General features: G+C 39.5%; 1 protein-coding gene across 2 annotated transcripts in view; it reads right to left on the reverse strand.

Moving 5' to 3' along the window:
* VGLL4 (vestigial like family member 4) overlaps window positions 1–15,037 on the reverse strand; it is an 89,579-nt gene that overhangs the window by 33,495 nt on the left and 41,047 nt on the right. The gene's annotated exons all lie outside the window — the stretch shown is intronic.

Genomic DNA, 15,037 nt, shown 5'->3' on the forward strand with positions numbered 1-15,037 from the left:
CAGAGCTCCTTAATATTTCCTCTAACAAATTTCAATTTTCACACCTCAACAGTTGTGACTGTGGGGCTGTGTTCAGTTACAACCCAACAATGAACTCGGGCTTAGGTCTAATTGTAGAGCATGAGACTACTTCATAAATTAGCAGATCTCCATTTAAGATAACGTCCCATTTAGCTAACTCTTGCAGCACCTGCCTGAGCTGAAAGTCTAAAAAATGTTCCTTTCTTCTGCTTAGAGAACCTGTACTCATGTAAATTATGCCTAAAAAAAGATTCCAATTATCTGGCAGACAAGATTTAAATGCAGTCAATGCTAAACTACACTAATCTCCAGATAAACAGCACCAGGGGTGTCTACAATACTTGTTAACATCAATGTCAAAAAAGGATTTCCCTCAGTTCAAGACTGAGGATGGGGTTTTTTGCTCAGGAAGCAAGGTTGCTCCCAAAGAACACTCCTTTCTGAGTCTTTTTGCCAGCTCTCCCAGGAAAAACCTATATCAAACATTTAAAGTCAGTTAAGAGGGACTAAAAATTAGCACAAGTTATCATTTTATGTTTGCCTAATGCATTACAGAGGCTCATATAAAAGAAAGGCAAACTGCCGTGCTAAGTAGAGTACCAAGTCCGACCAAGTACAGAAAGCAGCATGTGCCTTAATACGGCGTGTACTTGGGCCACCCAGCCCTGCCGAACAATGCGGGGTTTGGTACACAAGCAAGATCTAAAGTAATTATAAAACAGTGGACTGTTACAGATATCTGTTACACAGATACATCGCCACTCTCTGGCTAGCCTTGTCCTGTGACTGCATATGGCCAGATATGCACAATCCTTGTTCAGGTAAAAGCCGTGACAGTCAATATACTGGTACATAAAGGAAACTGTCAAAAGAGCACAAACAGCCCTGTGTTAGATACTTCAAAACTGACAATAATACCTTGCTGAATAAGCCAACGAAGGTACAACTCCTCAGATTAATTGTACTTCCTACATAGAACGCTGCAGATTACTTTTATTTGGTGCAGAACAGCGTGACCCAACAAGGGCATCCGGGGGGGTGTGGGTGTGTGTGTGTGTGTAAAAAGAGAAAGGAAGACAAAGGGAGAAGCATCATTTACATTTTCTGCAGAAAACAGTAAATTTCACATTCTTGTATTTGCTTAGAAAACATGACATTAGTGTTTACTGGTCAGCAAAAGACATATGATCCATTTAATTCCCTGGCAAAACATACTGCATTGTAAGTACTGTAGGTAGTTCTGGTGTATCCCTACACCGTACTCCATGTATAGTAATACCGAAATTTAGTCATTTAAGTTTCTTCTGTGCTAGGTAACGTTTTTTCCTCCATGCAGTTGAAATCGCTAAAGATTCTAGGCGAGTGTCTGTGGGCTAGACCCATGAAGAGAGGCGAAGTTCCATCCATCTTGGTGCCTCAAGATAAGACACTGTCATTTTCACCTTGTAACCTGGCTGGAATGCTTATGGGACACATACACTCAAGAAAGCGGGAAACAAGGACCATGATTGGTACCGTAATTCCTAATATAGAAAATAATTCCAGAATATGTAATTAAAACTACCACCAAAGTTTAAATAATAAATATATCATCAGAATTCAGCTTCCTTTATTTGCAAAACTATTATACAGCATTCTCTCACATTTCTGATACGCAGATTTTAAAAGTTGCCAGATAAAAAGTTTTATTTTTATCAGTGTGATAATGTGATTTTATTAAAAATGTAAAAACACTATCAATAAAAAACTGTGAATGGAATATAACCGTAAATCAACATGTTGAAGACGTTGCTTTCCAAAACAATGGTGGTTTCCAGATCTAGGTGTTCTTTCTTTTGTCACCCAGCTAAATGACTTACTGCGTCACATAAAAGACGGGAAAGCTGAACTGATCAAAGACTAGCCTGTCTTTTACCAGAAACAATCAAAGCTAGAAGACCTGCCATCTATTTCAAAAGTAAATCAAAGCCACAGCAAGGTCACAACAGAAAAAATTGTTAGATTGGGTGCTTAGGCAGTATTTCAACATACTAAATGATACCTTGTAACTATGTATTTTCATGCAATGGCAAAGAGAGACAAATAGGAAATTCAATTTGCGAAAGCTCACATTTGAATAATACTTCCTAAGTCGACAGACAACATTTGCTACCTTTTTTTAGATACTGTTTCTGTTAGCAGGCAGCAATGTAGGTACTCAGGTCTAAAACAAGACCTTCTGCTCTGACAGCTGGTATTTCATGGATATGGTCCTGTAACATAAATTAAACTCTAGACTGTTGCACTGGGTAAGCAATGCCCCATGTGGATATGAGCACAGTCAGTATGTTCTAAGACAACAATGCTTAAAACATTAATTTTGAAATGGTTACTTGTAATGGCGTCATATTAAAATTAAATCCAATAAATTGTGCACTGTTTCTTTCATAAGGATTTGAAGCAAAAGGTGCTATGCAAAGGTAAAAAAAAAAATATTCCACTTATTTATATTGGAGCCTATTTTTAGATATACTGCAAGCTTTTACTGTAGTTTACTATAAACATGCCCCAAACACCTTTTCTCACATTATTCTCCTTTGCTACATGTGGAAAAATTCAGAGCGTCAATAAAAATGAGCTTTCTAAAAGAGCTGCGAAATCTGACATTGCACTTTCAAGCAATGTTTCTTTTATTCCCATTTTATTTTTCCCCAAATTCCCTACCTGGAAGGTAGAAGGCTTGAGAGAGAGGATATAAATGCTGTATTTTTAAAATACAAACACAAAAGCATATATATTCAAAATGTTAGTAGAAGATATGCGCACGTGGGTGGCTCCCTTCGGAATGGATTTGGAAAACAGTAGGGTCACTGTTTAGACCACTGTACTGTGTGCAAGTCCTGCTAAGCTTAGTGTTAAGTTTCCTGATTGGATTCCTATTAGTAACATACAAGAGACCTCAAAATGGTAAGTTAAAAAAAAAAAAAAAGGCCATAAAAAGCAAAGTAGTCTCGGCTACTGCATTTTCCCCATATGGCATGTGGCCAAGCAGTCAAATACCCGAAGCTGCTGCCACAGGGCAGGAGGAGATGGGATCGGAGGCAAGCCGATCACACGCACATGGACAGACAACTAGGAGCTGCTGCCACCTTCACGGTCACCAACATGATAATCTCTTCCTAAACTGAGGTGGAATGAGCAAATTACATTTGGCCTAATGAACACAGGAAAAACTTCAATTTCAGTTTTGGTTTGCTGCTACCTGATTGCAGCCTGTCTGAAATGGACTCACGTATTTAAGGAACACGGAGCCCCTTCAACCAAGCTGGACAGAATATCGAAGACTTTAATCCACAGAACGTCAGAACAATTCCAGCCCATCTCCCACAAAGAATCCATTGTAAAGAACAAAATCCCTTTGTCCTTCAAAATGGGCTCCAAAATCCCTTCTACAGAGGGAAAGCAAGAGAGCAATGACAACTGTGCAGGGCAGTCAAGCACTCTGAATCCAACAGCAAACTACACAAGCCATTCAGATGAAAACAAGATAGTCTTTTGATCATGCTATTGACATAGAAAATAAGGAGGACGTGTCAGCTTGCCAATTCCTTATGTGCAGGATTTTACTGTAACTGATGGCAGTAGGCCAGGATATGACCCAGCCACTGCCTCAGCCAGTAGAAGAGAACGAATTCAAGCTCATCATAAGCACTACAAGGTTGGGTAATATAGATCCTTCAACCCCCTGGCTTTGTATTATCCTGAGACACAACGCAACAGTCTTCCTCAGCTGTTGCTCACATGTAGTGTTTTAATAACCAAAAACTTGTGAAGGCTTCATCTTCTAGAAAAGCTCAGAGAATGGTGTGGCTCATGAGATGGAGAGGAAAGGATGCCATATCATTTCTCCAGGGTTATGGGTGCTGGTATAAAGAAACATACATAAAAAAATCCAAAATATTACCATTGTTCCTAAAAGGATTGTCTCCAAAACAGACAAACAGGCACACACCACCACTAAGGAAAAGATAAAATTAATTTTGTTCCTCTGACGTAGCAGTTTTTAATCTTGGGTTCATGACATGCAACTAAGATAAGTAATTTTATTGGGGAAAAAAGACTCGCTATGAAAAGATCCACAGAAAAATTTTAGGTAACCACAGGGTACAAGACCTTGAAAACTGTTGTTCCACTAGAAGATTCAGCTGTGACAAATCTGGTACCAGAGAACATTATTATTCCCTCCTCAAAAGGACTGAAGATACCGGATCTGAATTAATGCTCCTACCCACTCCAATAGCCAGCACTACTACACAGCAACTGGGATTGATAGAGGTCAGATTCAGAGAGATAAAAGGGCAGACAACCCTATGGTGCTAAGGGATAGATGGGAGCACTGCCTAAATCATAGCTGGACTGTTTATTTCACAAGAAGGAGGGTGGTTTATGGGGCCAAGTTGCAGGGTCACTTAAAATAAATGTTCTCTCCAAGGGGAAGCTAAGGCAGGAAAGATAGAGGGAGGGATTGTGTTTGCTACCAAGAAATTACACGCTGCCTGGACAGCCTTTCTCACAGTTTTCTGGGCATTGAGGGCAGGTTTTCCAGAACTCTTGGAAAAGCAAGGAACAAGCAGAAATTTGTATTTTTGAAGTTATCTTGACAGTCATGGGATCGCAGTGCATGAGCAGTACCAAAGGTACACTCTACTTCTCAAAGACCTTTAATTAGGGCTTCGTTTTCCTCCCCCTACACCTACTAGTCTTTAGCTGAATCTCCCTTTTGATTAACTTAACTCCAGGCTCCTTGTTTACTTACTTCAAAGTTGCAGAAGCAACTCATTCCTGACAAAACACAGAAAAGACAGGGAAGAGCAGATGGGTTGGTAAAATGAAGGTAACAAAAAATGTCAGTTGCATGTCTGTGTCCCACCATTCACACAATACTAGCTCCACAGGATCCAGAAATTAAATCTCTCACTACATTACTATGATATCACTCCCCAGTTAATTATCTCTTAAATCCTTCCCCATTTTACTTGAATGATGTACATCCTAAACATTTCTGCAGATCTCTACCCTCCATCACACATTAAAGATGTTCCACCCCATAATTAAGCAGGCACTCTATTAAATACCACTGTGAAGTTTTTAATGGAACCAAACAGCCACTTCAGTGGCAGGGAGACACTGTATTTTGGCAGTGAGACACTGTATTAATTAAAAAGGTTTGGAAGCACTGCTTCAAGTCATAAATGGTTTATCAGCTTGCCTGTTGCCAAGCCGGTGCATTGCAGACCACAGTTGGACTGCTATTTAATTGAAGTTTCTTATCCCAACTCATCTTCTGAAGAGAATATAAAATTAACTGCTGGCATCAGTGGGCACACGCCTTTTATGCAACTCAACAGGCCTCAAATAGAAAAGAACAGACCTGCAGAGGTCCTGTGGCTCAAATAGGGGAACTTAAAATTCTTCCATCCCACCATTTTTTGTAAGAGCTCAATCCTCGTATCGGCTAAAAAGGCTCAACACTGTATTAATTAAAAAGGTTTGGAAGCACTGCTTCAAGTCATAAATGGTTTATCAGCTTGCCTGTTGCCAAGCCGTGCATTGCATGACCACAGTTGGACTGCTATTTAATTGAAGTTTCTTATCCCAACTCATCTTCTGAAGAGAATATAAAATTAACTGCTGGCATCAGTGGGCACACGCCTTTTATGCAACTCAACAGGCCTCAAATAGAAAAGAACAGACCTGCAGAGGTCCTGTGGCTCAAATAGGGGAACTTAAAATTCTTCCATCCCACCATTTTTTGTAAGAGCTCAATCCTCGTATCGGCTAAAAAGGCTCAACTGCTTCCCCCGAAACAGATTTCATCATCTCAGTGTAGAAGGGGCCCCACTATAGATGAACCACAGTCACAAGAGATTTTAGTCCAAAAGATCCTGTTCCCTCCATGACTGCTGAGCAGAAAGCAAGCATCTAGTCCATAAATCATCAGTCCAAGTTTCAAAGATCACAGTTTTTATCTGTTTAGTTGATGAATTAGAATTTGTATTTGCACATCTCAAAACAAACAGGTAAAAGCACTTTTCGTTTACTAACAGATCATGGTAAGGTTTAGCACCGCAGCAAAGTATTAGAGTCAAGACACTTTGAATGTTGCTGTCAGCTTTATCCCCGACTTACATGAATTTAACCAATTACAGCTCTTTTTTTTCCCCCTCTGTAAATAACAACAACGTTCACTATTTATTTCATGGGGGTAGCTGAAGGTTGAATTAACTAGGCTTCTGTGAGGACTAGGATTCTGCAGAGAGGATTAAAATTATATCTATACAAATACATTACAATGAGTATTAAAATATTTGTTATCATACTTGCTTCTAAATGAACATATATATACACATATATAAAAAATAATTGAGAATAACTGAGAAACACTTGAAACCAAATAGGGTAGTGTTCAATTTACTGTACTACGAAGAAAAACTCAGTACATCCACAGATTAGCTGTTAAGGCAAGCATAATGTACCTCAAAGCAGTTACAGTCTTAGAAATTAGGACTTTTAAGGATTTTTAAAGGAGGAGAACTTAATTTTTTTTGCTGATGAGCTAAGTTAGATACATTTATTATAAAACATTGATAAGAGAAGCTTTTTCTAAGAGAGAGAAACTAGTCAAGAATCTGTAAACATCATTGCTAATGCCAGAGTTCCTATTTTTGACACTTTTGGTAAATAGCTCAGTATGATGCCTACAGCAAGACAAGAGCAAAGTGTTCACCTCTTTAACTGTAGCCACTGGTTTTAGAGTATTCAGCAGGAAAAGTGTGCACGTCAGCATTCTCCCAGCTGGCTCTATGAGATTTAATTTACACCGACCACAGAGTGACTGCGATAGCTCTCCGAGATGCCACAGCATGAAAACTGAAGGGTGGGTGTTAAACAAGCAGCAATGCACACCAGATGTCTGAGGAGGACAGCTAAAAGATCCAGAGCACAAGGAAGCATATTAAAAAAAAATCCCCTTCAATGCCATAAATATTTATACTAAATCCAAGAAACTGGCTGAGTTCAAACTTGTCCTATATGAATCATACAGCACTTCCCTCACCCCATCTTCATTTCAGTGTTCTGTATAAAACCACCGCAAAGGAGGTGCCATAGTTATGTCAACTTTTTTTTTCTATATGCTAAGAGTACTTTTTGTAGAGCTCCTGCTTTAGAACAGATTACTTTCCAAAGAATATAAACAGAACAACTAAATAGTCTTATTTTACTTGGCTAGCTCTTGTGTGGCATTTACTGGTCTTCCTAGGTAATTTAGATTCATAGAAATAGTTTCCTTTTGTCTGGACAACTTTGATTTTCTTCATATGGCCATTTAATTACAATTAGCGATGCATCACAGAGAAAAAAAACTCCAATTTAGTAATCTGGAGCCAAGAAACAATAGTTTTCTGAAAGGTTCTGCTCTGAAAGCGTCAAAACCTGCTGATTTTACAAATACCTAAATTTACTTTCGGAGGTGAGAAATACTAAACATTAACAAGCAAGTAACAAAATTGGAAGTCACGATACCATCTCTAAAGGGCAACCGGAGTGCACTAATGCCATTTTTAAAACAAGTAAATACTCACTCCCAAAAAGACAACAGCTATTCCAAAAGATCCACTTAGCAGCTTTGGTTTTCACTCTTCTTACGCAAAGGACTGCTGGGCTGGGCGCTTCATAGATGGTAACTACAAAGGCTATTGCCAATCTGCTGTTCTGTGATTTTTGGTTAAAACAAGACATAATAAATATTTCAATACTGGCTTATATTCCTATACAGCAGTGCCATTCCTTCCTGGGCAAAAAAGATAGGCTCATCTATCTAGAGGTTTAGTACCTCTCTTACTTCGAACTACAACCCATGTTTAAAGGCAAAAAAACTATTTCTGCATGCTCAGGAATAAATATTAAGTCTTGCAAACCAGGGAGGTGTAATGCTGAGTGGTTTCCATGCCTGCCCTGTCAAATGGGTTTCCAGGAAAACCTACTGCTTTTTAAACATAACTGGTTCCAAACTTTTCCTGGGAGAGCAAATATATTTCCTGGAACCTGCTAGCAACGTTTGGAAGAATAGGAGGAAAGTTATACACTACAATGCTTGATTCTCACAGTTGACAAGGAACGCTCCAAAATGATGAGGAGTGAAAAAGAACATGTCTTAAAATAATCAAAGATAGACTCTTGTAACAATGTGTATTATGAAAAGACAGGAGCCACATTTTTTGTGAAGGAACTAAGCTGGCACCTACCTGCTGAAGGCATACTTTCTTTCCTCCTCCTATGCCACAAAGGCTGTAACGTTCCACTTTAGCCCAAATATTATCTACCTCCATCCATGTACACTATATTGTGGATGATCTTTTCCTCCAAAGACAAAATGAGGCACAAAGTGTCACATAACATTTTCGGAGGGAAAAGCTGGACTGCACCATGCACTACTATGTTAACACAAGCAACAACAAAGTTAAAAAGCGAAGAAAAAAGAAAAGTGTTACTTTAAAAAAATCTGATACCAAACTGCGCCATGAAACTTATGTAAAGGAAACATTCTAAACTGCGTTTCATGCTTTTGTCCCCCACACTTGTATTACTTTCTACCTGAGATTTTCAGGGCTTACATTCCTATTAAAACTAGATATCGAAAGATCTTTGATGAAGACTCACCACCTTACTGAAGTTTCTGGATGACTTTTTCTTTGGCTAGAACCAATGCTGTGGTGGTCCCAGGACCAACATTACTTCAACTTCACCAAGGTCATACAAGAAAAAGCTGTATGGAGCTCAGCTAAAATGCTCCAAGCTTGCCTTACCTTAGAATCAGTGCCAAACTACTACTGATGTTAAGAATAAAACTCTTCCAACTCCATCCATCTGTAACATGAGGTTTACAAGTCGACAGAGATAACCCTAATTAAGAGCTCAACTGCCTGTTCAAAATTGCACTTGTGCTGGGTGATCTACGGCCTCTCTTTCCGTCCCACCAAGACTCCTAAGATACCTGCCAGTACACACCAAGCTACACGCGCCATTACATCAACTTGTAGAGATAGGCATGAGAATGTCGGTTCTTTCTTTAAAAAAAGCTGTTAGATGAAGCACCGAGGGAAATCTGCCTCCAGGAAATTAGAACTGTGCATCGTGGCACTCATGGTGTGTATGTTACTGCACCCACAGTCCTGGCATAGTGCTTATACAACAACATCTAGCAGTGCTGTATCACACAGTCAGTTACCTTCCAAAGCGCACGGCTTTTACTGAAAGGGAAAGGAAACAATGCCGCTGTGTGTCCAGCAATCGTTCCATGCTGATTTGTAAAGTAATTTTCAGGGAGATGATACAGACTGCACGATGAAGAAAAAATTGGCTGGCTTTAAAAAAGAAATTAAACCCAAAACCACTCATGATTCCTTAACACTGGAAAAGTATAATACCATTTTTGTAAACACTCCTCCAGAAACTTGTATTCGTCACTACCTCATACTATTATCAGTGAAAAATTATAGGCTCTGTCCTGCTGGATTATTGTTAGTGTAAACAACTTTGCTAAATTGCTTGGCACACTGTCTGCATGCAGCATGTTAAAACTCTGTAGTCTATTCAGCCAAAATCAAATATAAAGGCCCATCTGTATTAATCCTCAAGAAGAAATTAATAGACAACTATTTTCATGCAAAGCAGATATTTAAAAAAGGCAAAACCAATACATATGGATGAACTTTTTCATTCATAATTTCAGATGCCACACAATGAAGACTGTTGTTTAAGCTGTATTTTTTCCTCTAACAGTTCTCCATACAATACAGTGCATTGTTCAAACTCTGGAGCAATTTAAGCTTTTTCAATGTCTCCTGAAATCCCTGGATTTATATCCAAAGAGACCTGGCACTGTAACAAATTTGACTTGTGAGTAACAAGTTACAGCCTTTAAGCAAACTGCTCATTAACACAGAATTCAACTTACTGCTACAAACCTCACTACCTTTTATCTCAGAAAAAATGTGCTGCCTATCTTATCTATCGAAAGTTGTGGGATAACCCACTATTATATTTGTTTTTTTAATTTCCTTGTTTGAGTTCTCAGTACAAATGCTGAACTAGCATCAAGGGCGAAGAGAACAACAGAACTCCAGGGAAAAAAAAAATGCTTAAGTATGACCTAAATCTATCCTGCCTTTGATGAATGAGGAAAATAAACTGAATTTTGATGTCAGTACTGAAAAGGATATTCCCAACTTCATGCTAGGAGGAAATGAGTAAGAAAAGCCCAACTGTGAAGTTGGAGCTCTTTGTTTTTTCCTGAAGATAAAAGACATTGAAAAAGCAAAACCCACAGAATGTTCTATAAATGGGGAACATTCTGTAGGTGCATCTTAGTTTACATGACTTTGAACAGAAATTTTACACTGCATTATAAATAAGAACACTTAATTCACCATGAAGGAGATTTTTATCCCATTTATTATTCCACTAATTCTATTAAGAATAGTGTTAAAGTCATTTTATATATTTAGAAACTAAACCAAACTTTGGAGTTAATAGGAGAAACTGATGTTACAAACCCAGAGTAAAATGCAAGGTCAGCAAAGAAAACTGATGGAAACTATTCTTTAGAACTTAAGAAAACACATTACATTTCATTAAAAAGCAAATGAAGTTAGCAGAATCTGTTTCAGTCTCCTTGTTTGATATCAAACATCTAAACCGGCCTTTTTGGGAAGATAATACATATATTCAAAATGCCTTGCAGTGCCCTAAGAAGATATATAGCTATGCAAGCTCAGTGCTGTAGCCAACTAATGCTTCACTGTTACAGGAAGTCAGTGAAATAATTATGTTATATGCCACTAACTAATGTAAGCTGTCCTGAAACCAAAAAGGGGTGTTTTTCTACAAATCTGGATCCAATTTTCTTCATTAAAAAAATCCAGTCTTCTGGACTGTCCAGAGAACTCTGTATAACTATTTCGAGTGCTCCAAGTCTCATAACATGCCTGGGGGATTTCTTAGCATCTTATTGCATTTCTGTATACCATTCCCAGCACAGCAGTTTCAAGCCTTGAGAATGCAGTAATAACACAAAGCATTTGAAAATGGGAGAGAGAGGAAGGCAGGCAGAAATCTGCCTTCCAACACACAACCATCTGTACACTCCCTCAGATAAACAACAAAATGCAACAAATCTACTTGGAGACTGCACTTTCTCATACATACTCTGTTGGAATCGAGGAGCCAGCTTGCTAGACTGCCCCTGCACTAGTCAGAGAGCAGGATCACCTGTGATTTGTTTTGTTTAGCTCTGAGCCCTCCTGCCATTACCTCACACACAAGACTCTTGGAGAAAGAATATTCAGCTAAAGTTAAGTGAGTTTCCATTGCAAAACAAGATGCAGATGTTCCACCTCTGAATACATGCCCGGATCAAGTGCTTGTCATTTGATAGGAAGCACTGGGAATGCCAGACTGGTACAGAATGGTTCTGCTTCATGGCCTTTGCACCTCAGCGAGGACAACAGTCTCCCAAGAGTTTTCTGATGTCTCTGAGCTCATTAGGAAGAAAACAATGATAAGAAAGCACTACTCATTAAACTGGCCATTGATCACTGGCAGCAAATGTTTAGTAGGAGGTTATCAGATGTATTCATGCTAGCAATCAGCATCCAGATGCTGAGTCAACAATTCTCTAATTATTTCTTGTCTTTCTTATCGCACCAAATATATTACAATACATTGCTTGAAGTGGTTGATCATTGCTGATGTAACTGTCACTTTCCCATTGGCAAAGACTAAACATTCTCATTTGAATGATTTAAAAATTTTCTTTCACCGGAGAGGGAGACAAAACTCAAATGTTCGCTTTTATGCAACTTGTTAAAAAAACCACTAGGTTGTTAAAATTAAGATTTTCCTCCAAAAGCGTCAGAGTTGAGATTATCATGGGGCATCAAGAGGCGCTCAAAGCTAGTAATAATATTAAGAAAACACTCAAAAGGGTAGAAATTATCAGTATAAAAGAAACAAGCCTGAGGAAAGGAAATGGCTTTATTCTACAGTTCAAAGTTATGGAGCCCCATTCAAAAAACCCCTCACCTCATCACTGGTTATAATGCTTTTGCTGGCTGTGGCTGTCTTAATTATATGAGTATGCAGAACTTTCCATCATATTACAGAATCACAGAAGTGTTGAGGCTAGAAGGCACCTCTGGAGATCATCTAGTCCAAACCTGCTCAAAAACAGGCTCAACTAGGGCAGGTTGCTCAGGGCCGTGTCCAGTGGGGTTTCGAGTATCTCCAAAGATGGAGACCCGACAACCTCTCTGGGCAACCTGTGCCAGTGTTTGACCACCCTCACAGGGGAGAAAAAAAAATTAAAAAATTATTACATTTGAGAAAACAGTCAACTATCAGCTAAGGTTCCATACTACAAAGCGGTCAGCTAAATCTGCAACACACCATTACTTCTTAACGGTTAATGGGAGAACTTCTAGATCTCCCATTTCCCCCCCAACCTCAACAAAAGGGCACTTTTCTGTCCATGAAGCAGATCCCTTCTATATTAATCACCATTTGACTTTCTTCCCGCAGACCTCCACTGAGTAAGCCAAAATCAGAAATATGGTTTATGAACTAAACAGCACTCTATCAATAAATGTTCCCATACTCACTGGAGCATGATCATGAATGACACTTCTTAGGAACAGAATGAGATTAAGACATAGCTGAGGTTTCCTGCACCTACCAGTCAAGGAAGACTAACTAAGTGCTGGCATTAGCTCAGTAGCCTGAAGCTTACAGATAACAAATTGCTATCTGTAACTCTTGCTGGGCAAGAAAAAGCAGGACTTGTCTTGGGATGCAAATTATACTCTTCTACTCCATGTTGAACTAAAGGGCTGCCAAATGTACACGATGGAAGAACTTTTCCCATTTCTTATGTACCAATACATCTCTTAGCCATAAGCTGCAGCTACAAATCAATGGCACATAGTTCCAGGGGCTTGTGCCAGAGGTGAAAGATTAAAACCGCTGGTAAACCTCATAAAAAGATAATGACACATTTCACCAGCATACCAATTATCTCAATAAGCAAAAGCAAGTGTTTCAAGAGAGGTTCTAAAGGAATAAGGAACCCATCTCATTTATTTCCTGTGGTATACAGGTCCATACTTCTTTTCTCTGAAATTACAAACCGACTTTCACATCATACAATGTATTTGTATCTTACCCTACATCTGCAAAAGTACTTTTCAGGAAGGCATCTGTTTATAAGTAGTTCAAGTATGACCTTCAATAAATCCTAATTAATTGAGTTTGAAAGGGCACTTTGTTGTCAATATAGTTACTACCGCAGCAGTGTCTTTGAAAAGACAAGATCCATCACTGCTGACACAACTCACTTATAAAATAAATACTACGGCAGAGGCATGGAAGATCTGTAGGCATCTCTAAAACACCCTTCGAGTTCACTGCAGATGTTGCCAGTGTTTATACTTTTTAAACCACTGGGATATAAACACCTCACTATAAACACCACTGAAGTTTTGCTTTGCTTTTCTTCATTTTGCGTGTGTTTATTTTAGTGTTAAAAACGTTAACTTCCATAATAAGGGAAATAGCAACAGATGTTTAAACTAAACAAAGACTGCTATATTAGAGTGTATTCCTTAAGCTGTTCTTTTGCTTTTGAACTATTAAAGCTAAGATCTGGTTAAATAACAATTATTGGAGAAGAGGGTGGGGGAAAAAGGAGCTGGAAAGAATCTTCCATCAATATTAGGCATAATTATAATGAATTGAACTAATGAGCCAAAACTACAGTTTTTCTGCCTTAGGCAACAAAACACTCAGGAACATGTACCACGTAAGTAGAATTTTATGCAAAACTTCATGGTCTTCCATCAGAAGTTGTCAATTGCTTTCAAATAAAGCACTGGTAACTACAGAGAGCAATGAAAAAGTTAAAGAACCCTGCAAGTTGTTGTTTTTTTTTTTTAAACTAGTTTTCTTGCTGTAATTAAGAAAGCACGGGATAAGAAAGAGCTTGAAAATTCAACTCTATTGAATCCCAGCTCTGTATTATTCAGTACTGATGGGCAAGCTCAATCTTTTGTAGGAGAGCTTTATTCAAGCAATATATACATATTTGTGCAGGAAAGAAAGAGAAAAGAAGAAAAAAAAATGAAACCGAGATACTAGCAGTTCTACAGGGAGCCCCTCCACTTCCCGAAGGAAAGAAATGTGGCCGTGCTGATTTAATGGTAGAAAAGATGGTATTTTCCAAAGTGAGGTTCAGCTCCCCGTCCTTCTGGCCTGGTCTTTTTCTGAAGGGTATGAATAGGTAGCTCCTAGTCCTACATACACTCCTTATTGTTTCTTCCCTGACAACTACAGCAAGTTTATTTTCCAAACGAACAGGGAAAATGTTCCTGCTGAATCAGAAGAAAGATTTCTGCAGTGCTTGTGTGTGGCTACAGCAAAAACAGTTCTACTGCCAAGCTGAATTAGCTCAGTGGTGCCTTTCTTCCCAGCCAAAGCCAAGCCATAACCATGTCTTCAAACTGCACGTAGGTAAAACTCCGCTAGATTAAGGAACTGATTTTACCCCGTTACCTCAGGCAACTTCCAAACAGGACTATTAATGCTCGCAGTATGAAGAGCGAACGCCAGCCTACGTTGGCTGAAGTAAAACGCAGAGCCCGGCGAAGAGAAAAGAACCTACGGTTTCCAGCTAGTTGTGTAATTCTTTCCCCAGGGGGCCGGAGCGTGGGGTGGTTCTTGGGAAGGAGGGGTGCGGAGGAGGGGGAGGCATCTCGCAGCCGGGGCTCTCCGGGCCGTGCGGGGAAGGAGCAGCCGAACAATGGGCCGCAGGCCTCCGCCGGCCCCCGGGCCGCCGAACCCACCCGGGAAAGGCCCCGCTCCTGCCTACAGGCCGCCCTCGGGTCTAGAGGCGGCCCGGCCCCACCGCGGGGGGCCGCCCCCCGCA

The sequence above is a fragment of the Aptenodytes forsteri genome, unplaced genomic scaffold, assembly GCF_000699145.1.
Source record: "Aptenodytes forsteri isolate BGI_AS27 unplaced genomic scaffold, ASM69914v1 Scaffold105, whole genome shotgun sequence".
NCBI lineage: Eukaryota > Metazoa > Chordata > Aves > Sphenisciformes > Spheniscidae > Aptenodytes > Aptenodytes forsteri.